Source organism: Ambystoma mexicanum, chromosome 13, assembly GCF_040938575.1.
Source record: "Ambystoma mexicanum isolate Mex_15411 chromosome 13, UKY_AmexF1_1, whole genome shotgun sequence".
NCBI classification, from domain to species: domain Eukaryota; kingdom Metazoa; phylum Chordata; class Amphibia; order Caudata; family Ambystomatidae; genus Ambystoma; species Ambystoma mexicanum.
In genome coordinates this window covers 511,435,066-511,446,868 of record NC_090938.1, presented here as the reverse complement: position 1 = coordinate 511,446,868, position 11,803 = coordinate 511,435,066, and the positions used below count along the sequence as shown (strand labels likewise).

At 45.4% G+C, this 11,803-nt stretch overlaps 1 long non-coding RNA gene across 1 annotated transcript; it reads right to left on the bottom strand.

Moving 5' to 3' along the window:
- Positions 1-10,537: 10,537 nt before the first annotated feature.
- On the bottom strand, positions 10,538-11,214 carry LOC138520627 (uncharacterized). The gene is made up of 3 exons (XR_011282822.1): positions 11,128-11,214; positions 10,951-11,033; positions 10,538-10,829 (listed from the first exon to the last, which is right to left on the bottom strand). It is a non-coding gene; the product is annotated as an uncharacterized lncRNA (long non-coding RNA).
- Between the last annotated feature and the right edge of the window lie 589 nt (positions 11,215-11,803).

Genomic DNA, 11,803 nt, shown 5'->3' with positions numbered 1-11,803 from the left:
AAGGGGTGTCTTGTGTGTGCACAATTTCAGCCATCATCCCTCACGCACCGTGCACCTCTCCAAAAGAGGGGGATGACTCTGCCATGGTCATATTTGCAAATCGTCTTTGTAGGCCCTGTGATTCGCTCGTCTAGAGGAAACAAGTACATGTTGACCGTTACATGCTTGTTTACCAAGTGGGTGGAATGTCTCCCGGCCCCAAACTGCAAGGCAGAAACAGCAGCTGCCCTGATGATTAACCACATCTTTTCCCGTTTTGGTCTACCTCAAAGGATTGAGTCTGATAGGGGTAGCCACTTCACCAGTGAAGTAATGACAAAGATGTGGGAGATACTGGGGGTTAAAAGGAAGCTACACATTGCTTACAGGCCAGCTTCTTCTGGAGCAGTGGAGAGATACAACCAAACCATTGTGAGCATATTAAAAATGTTTGTGGCAGATTCTGGGCCAAGTTGGGATATCCGATTACCTCTGGTCCTCATGGCCATCAGATCTACCCCTTCATCTGCAACCAAAATGTCACCATTTGAGTTTATGAAAGGACGCAAGATGGTGCTTCCCCAGCATTTGCTCTACAGAACCCAAGAGCAAACGCTGATAAATGCCTCCACAACTCATGAGTATGTGGAGAATTTAAGGAAACACCTTCAGCATGCTTTTGCCTATGCTCAGCGGAATCTAGAAAGATCAGCCGAGAGCATGAAGACCCACTATGATTTAATAACTACCCGAAAGGAATATAAGGTGGGTGATCGGGTCTATCTATACAATTTCCAAAGGAACCAGGCCAAACAGCGAAAATTCTTGCCTACATGGAAGGGACCGTTTGAAATTATAGACAAGATCTCCCCTGTTGCCTATAAGATCTGCATCCCCAAAGGCAGACTGGAGAAAGGGGAAGACAAGCGGGTACATATAAATCAGCTAAAGTGTTGCCATCCCAGGCACACTCTGCAACAACTGGAGGAATCCACTGGAATCCCAGAGGGGGCCGCTCCAGAGTCATTCAGTTCCAACCCTAAAATATTCCACATATAGCATATAAAATTCTGTGATCCTTGTATATATATATATATATGTTCTTGTCTCCTAATTTAAAAAAGAAAATGTATATGTTCATATCTTCTGATTCATAAAATGTATATGTTCGCCACACCATTAATAGTGGTGAAGAAATGTCTACGAATAGGTATTGCCGCTTTGCTTTATCATCCTAGGAGAGATGAAACCATGGAGACTGACCAAGGAGGACGACCGGGGACCGGGAGCAGAGACCCGAGGGACCCGGGGTACCGACCCAATCCTCCCATCAGGACCAGCAAGGAGAACTGATTGATCGACTGGAGGGAGGAAAAGATGCTGAACTGTGCCATCCATGGAATTGGAAGAAAAGGAGGTGAACATCCCAGATCTTGCGAGTTCCATCAGCGAAAGGACAGAATGCCATCGCAAGAGGGGGGGCTTGTGGGATGTTTTTACCCATGCATCCAAGCCCTACCATAAAACTGTGCAGTACTGGCATGGAAAACATCATGATGGCCAGAACTCCCCAGAGAGTGCACAGGGAAAACATGAAGAATAGGCTGCCACCCATTTTTGCCTATGTTGTGAGCACAGGAGGGCACTGCCTAAAACCACCATTGGGCTACACACACAGTAGCCTGAAACCATTGGGAATGGCAATGCTGATTGCCAAAAAGCAACTCAGAACTGTGGGGAATTCATTTTCTTAATCCCAAAAATGGTTGCATTACCAGTACTCACCACTATCAGAAAGCCGGCGTTTTAAAACCACCAGACTTTTGTGTAAAACTGAACAAATGAAACAAAACCAGGCCAAGGAAAGACTTGCTAAGAGGTGGATACAATGTAAAACTATATTCTGAAATGACTTGAAGGAAGTAATTATTTAATGTACATGTAAAAATTGTAAGTTTTGATTTAAACTGGGAACTAAAGTGACATTTAGCTGAAACCTGGCTTAATGAAACTGGATTCTGCCTGACAACTACCCCCGACAGGAGTTGAAACTGGATCAACAGCCACTCTTCCCAGGCCTAGCTGCATCCTGCTGCCCCTTGCCAAAAGGAGTTCACCTCTCTGATTAGATTAGGGGTGGAGCACCTGGGAACTGGAAGGGACAGAAAAATGCAACTTCCTTGACTCAGGCAAATGTTATATTGGGGTGTCGTAAAATAGCTTCCTCTTGGGAGAAACTGGGGGGCAGCTGTGTCTCTGTGAACAAGCTGGCTTGAGGGAAGTGGATAAACCAGTTATTCTACCCTGTGATGTGGGAAGCCACACCCCTTTTTGACCAGAGCATGATTTTAAAAAGATAGATAACTCATAGTGCGGACTTGTCAGAATTATATAAGTAATATCAATATTTTTGTGATTTTTCTGTGAACATTTTAGGAGGCGTTAGGACCCTGTGGTGTATTCTGGGGGGTTGCTAGCGGAAAATAGGGTCTCACTCCAAATGTATGCATGTTAAAAATCTGACACTTTATCATCTGTAACCCATATCCCTGGTGCACATTTGTGTAAAATCTGGAAAGGTTTAGAGGTCGTTATCTGGATGAAAAGGGGAGAATTCTGTCATCAGTGGACACGACATCGTACAAAGACAGGGATCGGATGGTTTGGTGCTACAGAAAATATGTTAACTGGACCTATAATATTAGAAAAATGGTACATAGATAAATATGTATTTGGGTCAGAAATAGATTTGTGTGCAATCTGACAAGGGCAGGTTCCTCTGACCATAAAACCTACAGCATCACTCTGACTCACATTTCCTTCCCCCAATCAAGGGAGAGAGGAGGAATTGGCCAATGATAAGTGAGAGGGGCAGGTTTAGTTATGACCAGGCACACACCCATTTTCAAAACACATAAAAAGAGACTGCTGGGACAGGTAGAGACAGTCAATTCCATTTGCTGTGGAGCATGCTGACCGACGACTTCACATCCAGAGATCCAGACTTCAAATCCATCAATCTCCATAACCTGTAGCAGAAATTAACTCCAGAATTTGTAGCAGAGAGGCCTGAATCCACCAGCTGAATCCTCTTCAGCAGGCCTCAAAACTAACCAAACTATTCAACAGCTGTTTGAGGTTTTGCCGAGAATTTTTGCAAGAACCGGTAGCAGTACCCAGAAAGCAGTGTTACATCCAGAATCCAGAGAGGCTAGACCAGCAGAGCAGAGCTGACCCAGATCGCCGTGAACAGAACCGGTGCCTGATTGACCCGCCGAGCAGACAGAACCGCAGCCGGACGTGTTGACCAGATCCGTGATGAGGCCTAGTTCAGATTTATATTGTGAGTACCTAGCAGAACTGTGCAGAACCAATCTCTTAGTTAAAATAATCTAATCCAAACTATTTTAACCTAAGTAGAACTGCCTCCTAGAAATCGTGTCATCTGTCATTTTTAAAGCTGCACAACTGTCACCTGTCAATTCTGCAGCTGCAAGCTGTCACCTGTCATTTTGAGTTACTTTAAATCTGAAAAACTACCTTTAGTTAATCGTCCGTATCTCTGGAACCGTTTGGGCTAGCAACGAAATTCATCTGAAAGCTTAGAATATAGGCTTTCCAACGAACCTAGAACCGACTTCCTACTCCCTATACATTTTCCGTAATCGCGAGACACACACTCGCGAAATTTACCGCGATTTACGATTTGGCCGATTTCTTCATCTGTAGAAATCAGCAGCTTTTTGCTTCTCTTTGCTAAAATTTGTTTGCAATCTGCTAATCATTCATAGAGTATTGTTAAAGTGAGCCTGAACTAATATAAAGTAGCCATCACCTACCCTGAACCTCTAGAGGGAATTAAAAGCAATTTTAGCACCTTTTCACTTCATTGCCATCACATTTAAAAGCATTTTGGGCCTGTGTTTCAAACCTCTACCTGTTTTCCTCTAAGCTTGCTGGGGGGGAACTGCATTTCGTATTGCATTTTGTTGGGATTCTTGAAGACTGTGTGCTCTCCTTCCATTTCTTACATTGCATATGGGGGGAGTGAATTGTCAAGGAAAAGTGATTACATTGCCTTTTGTTGAAGCCATATCAAGTTATTTTCTGTACTGCATTTCATTCATCATTGCGTTGTCCTTGAAGCCATAAAAGCACTCTCAGCTACCTCATCCTCTATACTACTCCTAAGTAATCAAGTGTACCACTGTAACATTACCCATTGTGGATCCACATCATATGTCTCAGTGTACTATCAGATATTAATTTATTATAAAAGTGTGATATATATATATATATATATATTGTTTAATTTTTCAAATAAACCTTTTAATTTGCAAAACAAACCTACTTCTTGGCTCAGTGGGGTTAGGGGGATTCTAAGAGGGGGGTGTTATACAAGGGTTGTCATCCAGAGTACTGAACTGAATATAAAAATACATCAATAAGGGTTTTCCTCAGCATCCCAGACTAGGCATTGACTTAGCTGTAGTGTTGATTGAATATCGCTTACACTGCCCTTTGTGGGGGAACTCAAACCCGCAACGGTAGCACTGTCTCTCGGGTTGGGTCCGACGGGCTGAGTTCCAGGTGTCTTGGCGGGACGAGGCGCCAAAGTGGCGGGTCTGACCTTGCGGGTTGTTGGTGATGGCGGCTACCGTATCTAGTTTCCTCGGATTTTCGATGTTAGCAGCTTGAGCGTCAATGTGCTCATAGACCCTTGCCAGTTCCGCTATCTCCTGGAGGGGAAGGGGTTTCTTCAACAGGTGTTTCATGAACTCGGAGGACAGACACCCCTTGATCACCCTTAGCCGATGGCTTCGTCATCGTTGAAATTCGCAAAGAGACAGTATGTTATTTTCTTTTGGAGGCGTAGGATGAACTGTCCCATTGTTTCGTGGGGTGCCTGGGTACACTGGTTGAATGTGTATCGTTCATAGTCTCTGTTCGGTAGAAACTATTGGCGGCCGATGATTGCAGTGATGAGTAACGAGTAGGTCGTTCTCTCTTGAGTGGGAATGGTTTTAATGACGCTCTTGATGTCCTTTCCCACCAGGTTGGTGAATATCTCTAGCTTGTTGGGTGCGTCTTGATTTTCCACGGATCTCATGAATACTCCAAAAGCGTCCATCCATTCCTGCCATTTCTGGCCTTGATTTTCTTGTGGCTCGAGCGTGAAAGGATTCGGACGGCGCAGAAATGATATTGGGTTCGTGGGTGTTACCCCTGCTGAAGGTGGTATGGCACCATCTGCTGCCGCGCTTCCTGATTGCGACATTTTTATTTGAGGTTGTTTGGCTTCTCAGTTTCTGCTCTTGCTACGTCCCTAGGACATGTGCTTTTGGTATCAGTTGCGGGTGGGAGGGCTAGTCCGCGCTTCCTAGTGGGCTTGTTGTGCATGTAGATCTACCTTTCCTCTTGGGCCGTCCTCGCTTTTCTAGTGGGTTAATGAGCCGGTCAGTTGCTCCTTTACTTGTGGGTAATCCTCTCTTTCTAGTGGTTTCCAGGATGTGTGGGCGAGTTTTTATTCAGGCGTATAATGCCAGTCCTCGCTTTCTAGTGGCTTTATTATTTGGGTGCTTTGTGCGTCTTGCTTCTTCATGCGGCGTGTTCTGCCGCTTGTTCCCGCCCCTTAGACCGCCTCTGTACCTTGTTATAGCTGTTGTCGGACACCGCGCTGCGTCACTCGTGGTTCTTCTGCTTCTTCCTTCGTTGCGGTCCTCCTCGCCGGCCGCACTGCTGACCGCCCTCTTCTCCGAGCAAATCTTCTTCCCGCTGGTTGTCCTCCGGCCATCTGGAGCCTCCTGGGGGGGGTCCTCCTCACCGGCAGCACTGGTGGGCCTTTCTTTCCCTCCGGAGCCTCCTGGCGCGGCCCTCCTCACCAGCAGCACTGCTGTGCCTTTCTTCCCCTCTGGAACCTCCTGGTGTGGTCCTCTTCACTGGCGGCACTGCTGGGCCTTTTGCCTCCGGGCTGGTCCTGCTGCTCTCCTCCTTCTGACAGCACGCTGCGTCGTCTCGCTGACAGTGCAGCTTCGACCCTGAAATCTCTGCCTCGGTCCGCCTCCTCCTGTCCGGGCTGTGCACGTTCCCTCCTCATGGGACGGCACCGTGGGCTACTGCTCGACGCCAGTTGTTGTGTTCTGGAAACGGGCCCACTCACACAATAACGCACCGACAGAGGATACGTCTTTACCCTTTTTATTTCTATCTTCTTACTGACTTCCTTTTCCCTCCCCTCTTCCCTCCTCCCCTCGTCCTCTCCTCCCACCCCTCCCTTCCCAGTCGTTACTTTCCCTTTCCCTTAAAGGGGCCGGTGCCTTGTGGCCTGTAACAGCTGGGGCTCTGCACAACCCACCTAACCGCCTCTAGGTAGCTCACAGCAAGGGTGAATTAGCCCTCCTAGGCCGGCTTTACCGGTCCCTGCCAGACATTTGAATGAAGTCAATGATCTGAAAACATCACAGGTGTCTTTGCGTTGAATGCAAGATTACACGCACGCCCGCTGCTTTTCACGTGTTTTGGGGTGCTGTACAGCTGTGGCACAGATACAAACATATGCCAGGCAATGCACTTTCGAATAAGCAGTGGCGAATATGAACACGCGCCTCGGTCACGTGCACATGCGTCTGGAATCATGACACGCATGCGTGCTTCGACGGCGTTACAGCTACTGGTTTTGAGAACACGACTGCAGCCCTACGGTACTTTCAGACAGAAGTCTGACATATGTCGGTGTGTGCCATACTATTTCAAACTTTGGATAATTAACCCCCGATTTCTTTTGTGAATTGGAAATGAGTTATTTTGTTTCATGTATTCATAACCTACCGTATTTTCCAGAAGAAAGTTACACTTACCCCTCGAAAAAATCTTTGTGGGCCAGGCCCATATCCCCAAAGCAGTGTCACTTTAAACAATATCCCAGCCATTGCCACAGCTGTTAAGATTCCCAGTTCCATGTGTGACACCTCGAGCCAGTTCTGATTGGCCTATCACATTCTGGCTTTTGTAGTTTAGCTCCCCCACTTTAAGTATTGGCCTACAAATCCCAGCCTGTCATGGAAAAAAACAGGACTGTCTCGAGGTGTCGTGCATAGAAATAGGGAGCAGGCAGAGCTTCGGGTGGGGATCCTCCTCCTGCTTGTTTTGCTTGCCGCATGCTTGCTGCGGCACTGACATTGTCTGATGCATTCGAATGTGTTTGAAAATCGAAAAGCAAAGGGGAAGGTTGGAGAAGCAGGGCAAGCGGTGAAGAGGCGAGTCAGCAAGCCACAGGAATAAGAGGCTGTGTATGGGGGACTTCCATTGCCTTTAAGAAAGCCGCGTCTGACAAAGGAAGGTCTGCCTGGCTCCGCGCCTGCTCTCCTCATCCAGAAAGGAAACGCGATCCCCGCACGAATGTGTCCATCCGCCAGGAAAGGCTTGTCTGGATGTGAGCAATGACTTCACCGTGCATGTGGCCGGGACTTTTCCTGCACATTCCTGAAGCATGGGCGCAACTGCCGTGGGCTTTCAAAGGGGATGTGACTGTCCACCGAAGTTATGAAGCCCCCCCCAACGTTTACACCGACTTCCTTCCTTCACTACTGACATATAGTTTTCAGCACTGGAAGCCCCGCCCCCCTCACTTCCCAGAAATTCCCTTTCAGCACACATTGTTTATTTTAGAGTAGTGTGCTCGCTGATAATGTGCAGATTCTCCCCCTCCCCCCACCTCCCCTGTTTCTCCTGATGGACGCCCAAGCGGGTCCTGTCGGGTGAGAGGTGAGTCTCAGGACTAGAGAAGTCTTTACCAGGGTCCCTGCTACGCTTTCAATTACTTTTTCCTTCTGTCCATCCTTTACTCCTTAAGTCATCAGCTGCCTAGCAGCAAAACAAAGGAGGGGGAGGCTGACAGGTTTAGAATTAATCTTAACCACTAGTATCACTGTGGGCAACCCTCCAGACCATTGTTCTTCATCTGCCAAGCCGTTAGAGAAAGGGGAAAGAACATATGCAAATCAGTCTTGCCCCCCCCCCCCCACACATGGGCACTCCAGCCCAAAGTACTTGGTCACAACCCTTCCGCAAGACACCACAAGCAACCCCATACATGCTTTCGGCCTTGGTGGGCATCATCAGCGAGGTGTAACTTGGGTCTCTAGCCCCAGCTGGCATGGGGCCCACCTGTGGGTATACCGTCCCATTCAGGGGAACATCAGCAAAACAAAGGAGGTGTTGGCTGGAAGTTTTAAAATGATGCTTTACCACTGACAACGCTCTGGGCTACCGTCCAGACCATCCTTCTACGCCTGCCAAGCCATTACAGAAGGGGAAAGATCATATGCAAATGAGGCTTGGTCCCACCCCATGCGTGGCAGTGCAGCCCAAACTGCTTGGTCATACCCCTTGTGTATGAAGCCGCAACCAACCACAGCCACGTTTTTCCACCTTGTTGGGAGTTGTCTGTGAAGTGTAGGTTATGTCCCTACGTCCAAAAGGCAAAGGACCCACTTTTGGGCGACTTGGGGTGACATCAGCAAAATAAAAGAGGTAATGGCTGGAAGGTTTAGAACTAATCTTACCCACTCCATCTTTCTTTGCCTGCCAAGCCATTACAGAAAGGGTAAAGACCATATGCAAAACTCCTAGGAGGCAGCAATTAATAGCAAATGGGTCACAGCAAGGCCTATCTTCAGTAACACTTTTGTGGGAGCAGTTAACAATTTTCATTAAAACTGCCAATTTCCTTGTTTGTAATGCTGTTTGGGGCCATCTAAATGTTTTACTAAATCCCCACCAGGGATTTACATATGTCTCAAGTTGCCCCATTTAGCTTGTGAATAAGCACATCCATTACTCCCTACTTTCCTTGCATACTTCCACTTACAGAATTGCATTTATTATAAAAAAGACAAAACTACAAGTACCACAATCCAAAGAAAGAAGCAGTGCAGGATACACCACTCGTAGCCCACATGGTGCATATTTACATCTTTTGGGTTCCCTCACGATGTGGACAAACACCAACATTTTAATCGTACTCTCCACCATGGCCTGCAAATATTTAAGTTAGCTCAAAAGGGTTCAATGGCGTGCGTGAGTACCCCATCAAACCCAGATTGTGTTTTTTCTGTGCATTCTGTTACCTACAGTTCTGCATTTATAATGGATACCCATAAAGTATAGATACCATAATGTAATGTAGAGGGACTATTGCCTGGCCTCCTGTGCAGGCAGACTAGGCCCAACCAATTGGAAAAAATCCACTAGCTCCTTCTCTAGCCCAGTAGAATGAAGCTATTGGCTGAGAGAATAAGGGCGATGCGACACGGTTTTTCAGAACCACTACTGGTGTAGAATTCTGTGAAACTGACCTAGAGGACCTGAAAGGTTCTCACCAAACCTTCACTTGGTAATACATCTGAGCAGTAACGACTTAGGAGATTGTTGGTTTGGTGTACAGTCCAGTTAACAGCACAGGAAAATGAAGAATAAAAGGGTCTGTAGACATAAGGGTTTGGCAAGATGGACGCGCCTTTGAAATGAGAAGGTATGTGAACATGAGAGAGCTTGTGCATATGAGAATTCAAGTAAACATGGCAAGGGCTGTGTGAGGAACCAGGAATGAGAATGAGACTGAGATACAGGGGATTCATGGTTTTGGTCAAAGATTTGTATTCAAATAAAAAGGGGGCAGGGAAATGCCTCTCTGCCCATGCTCCAAGAATGGTTTCCCTACCTAAAACCAAAACTAAGAGTCCGTCAGTGGTCAGAATGTCCAAGGCAAAATGCACTGTATCCAAAGCACTATTCTGGCCCTCACATTCTAAAAATCAACTCTAAGGTGAAAAGGAAAAATGTCTTTGGCCTTAAGTAGTGAATAAATATTCAAAAAAAGGAAAAATGCGTAACTCCAACACACATGTTCCAGAAGATAGAGTTGCTTGTTCCAGGGGTGTTCCCCTGGATTTCTCGTCAATCTGTTTTATACTCAAGAATATCAGTTCCTTGAGTTTATCTTGATCAACAACACAACTGGTAAACAAGACAACTTTGCTGCAAGTCTGTACCTTGGTAGGATATCTGGTGTACTTCCGTGCCAGGTTTACACTCCTGTTCTATTGATAACAACACAACTGGTACACAAAACAACTTGGCTGTGAATTTGTACCTTGGTAGGATACATGGTGTACACTTTTGCCAGATTTTCACTCCTCTTCTCTTGATCAGCAACAGAGCCTGTTGCTAGTCCTGCTATATCCTTCTCAGGACCTCTTTTCCATGATGTATTTCTTATACACTGTTCAGTTTGCCCTTGCCTGGTGTGCTTCCCTGGCAGGACTTTCTCCTATAACCACACTTGCAACTGCCTGGTAGGCTGGTATGCTCTCCTAGAAAAAACAAAGATTGGACCAGTGGATCAGGGTGACACAACTCACTATCTCGATTAGTACAAATTGTATTAAATAATTCACAAATAAACATATATCTGTATGTATCCTTTAAAAAAACATTTTCCTTTTTACAAAAAAGTCACAATTCTTTCACAACTCATACCCCAATACTCTCAATCTCTCATTAATACATACGTACATAAAACCATAACGGCCTACAATAGTGTAGCAATACCCAAATGGTACACAAATGTTTGCAGCTATCTTTTCAACATCTAGTTTCTCTGACCCTGTCCTTGCTAATGATGTCATATACAGTTTGTTTATAATTTCCAAACAATTTGTGTGGTCATCGACACATGTTTCGGTCAATTGGACAACAGTGCTGTCCTTTTCTTCTTAAGACCTTCCTCGGGACGTGAGGCAAAATCTAGTTGTCTGGCTTCTTATGGACTGGAGTAAGCCATTTCAAATCTAAAAAACATACATAAAATAAAAACCTATCAGGGTCTTGTGTCATCCCCATTTCTTCAATCAATGACTATTACTGTCATATATGCAATTCTAAACAATAGATGCAACACATCTTACTCACCCCTGTATAACAACTCAGGAGATGCAGATAGATGTAATGGAGTAAATCCTTCACTGGTAACTAATCTCCTGTTTGACTAGGTCCTGTGAATTACAATGGGAAAGAAAAAATCTGATTTATTCTCTACCCTGATCGTGATCATTGTCCTTTTATTGGTCATATACCAAATATACTTACAAGTCCAGACACACAACCAAGTGGTCTCTGGATCTGTGTATTTTAATCACCTCCCATAACAGACATCCAACCTCTGTCTCTGTGTCCTATAATCAAGAAGAAATCCATATGTATCTTATTCGTCCAATCATATTTAGCAGGATAGAGAATATCTACACGAGTATATCTTTTATTTACAAACTTACCCCCTACACCCCCATGCAGATCACAGCCGGGTCGGTAGTACTTATAGTGTGCGGCTTCCTTCAATCACTATATATCATCAGTGCCATTGATTCTTTGCCTTCTTTTGACTAGTTCTACATTCTTGAGATTCACTGTATTGTGACGTGCGTCTCGAAGGACGTCAAAAGAGTAAGCAACGCTGCAATACGGTGGTTCTGAGGAGTGCTTTGTAGATATGGCGATCTGTTGTTCTGACTAGTGAACACAGAAGGACTTTGATGACCATATGTCTTCTATTTTAGAGATCCAAGAGTATAGAACTAGTCAAAAGAAGTCTGCTGCTATGTGACTCAGGATCGGCTGCAACTAGAGTTAAGGAAAAGTTAGTGTTGAGTTATTATTTTAAAATCATAGTCTCGCCATTTGTAATTGTTCTCTAACGAATTACATCATAGCATGCTGAGGAAGCCAAATGATAAGAAGCCTACGGGTAAACGTAGCACATATCACT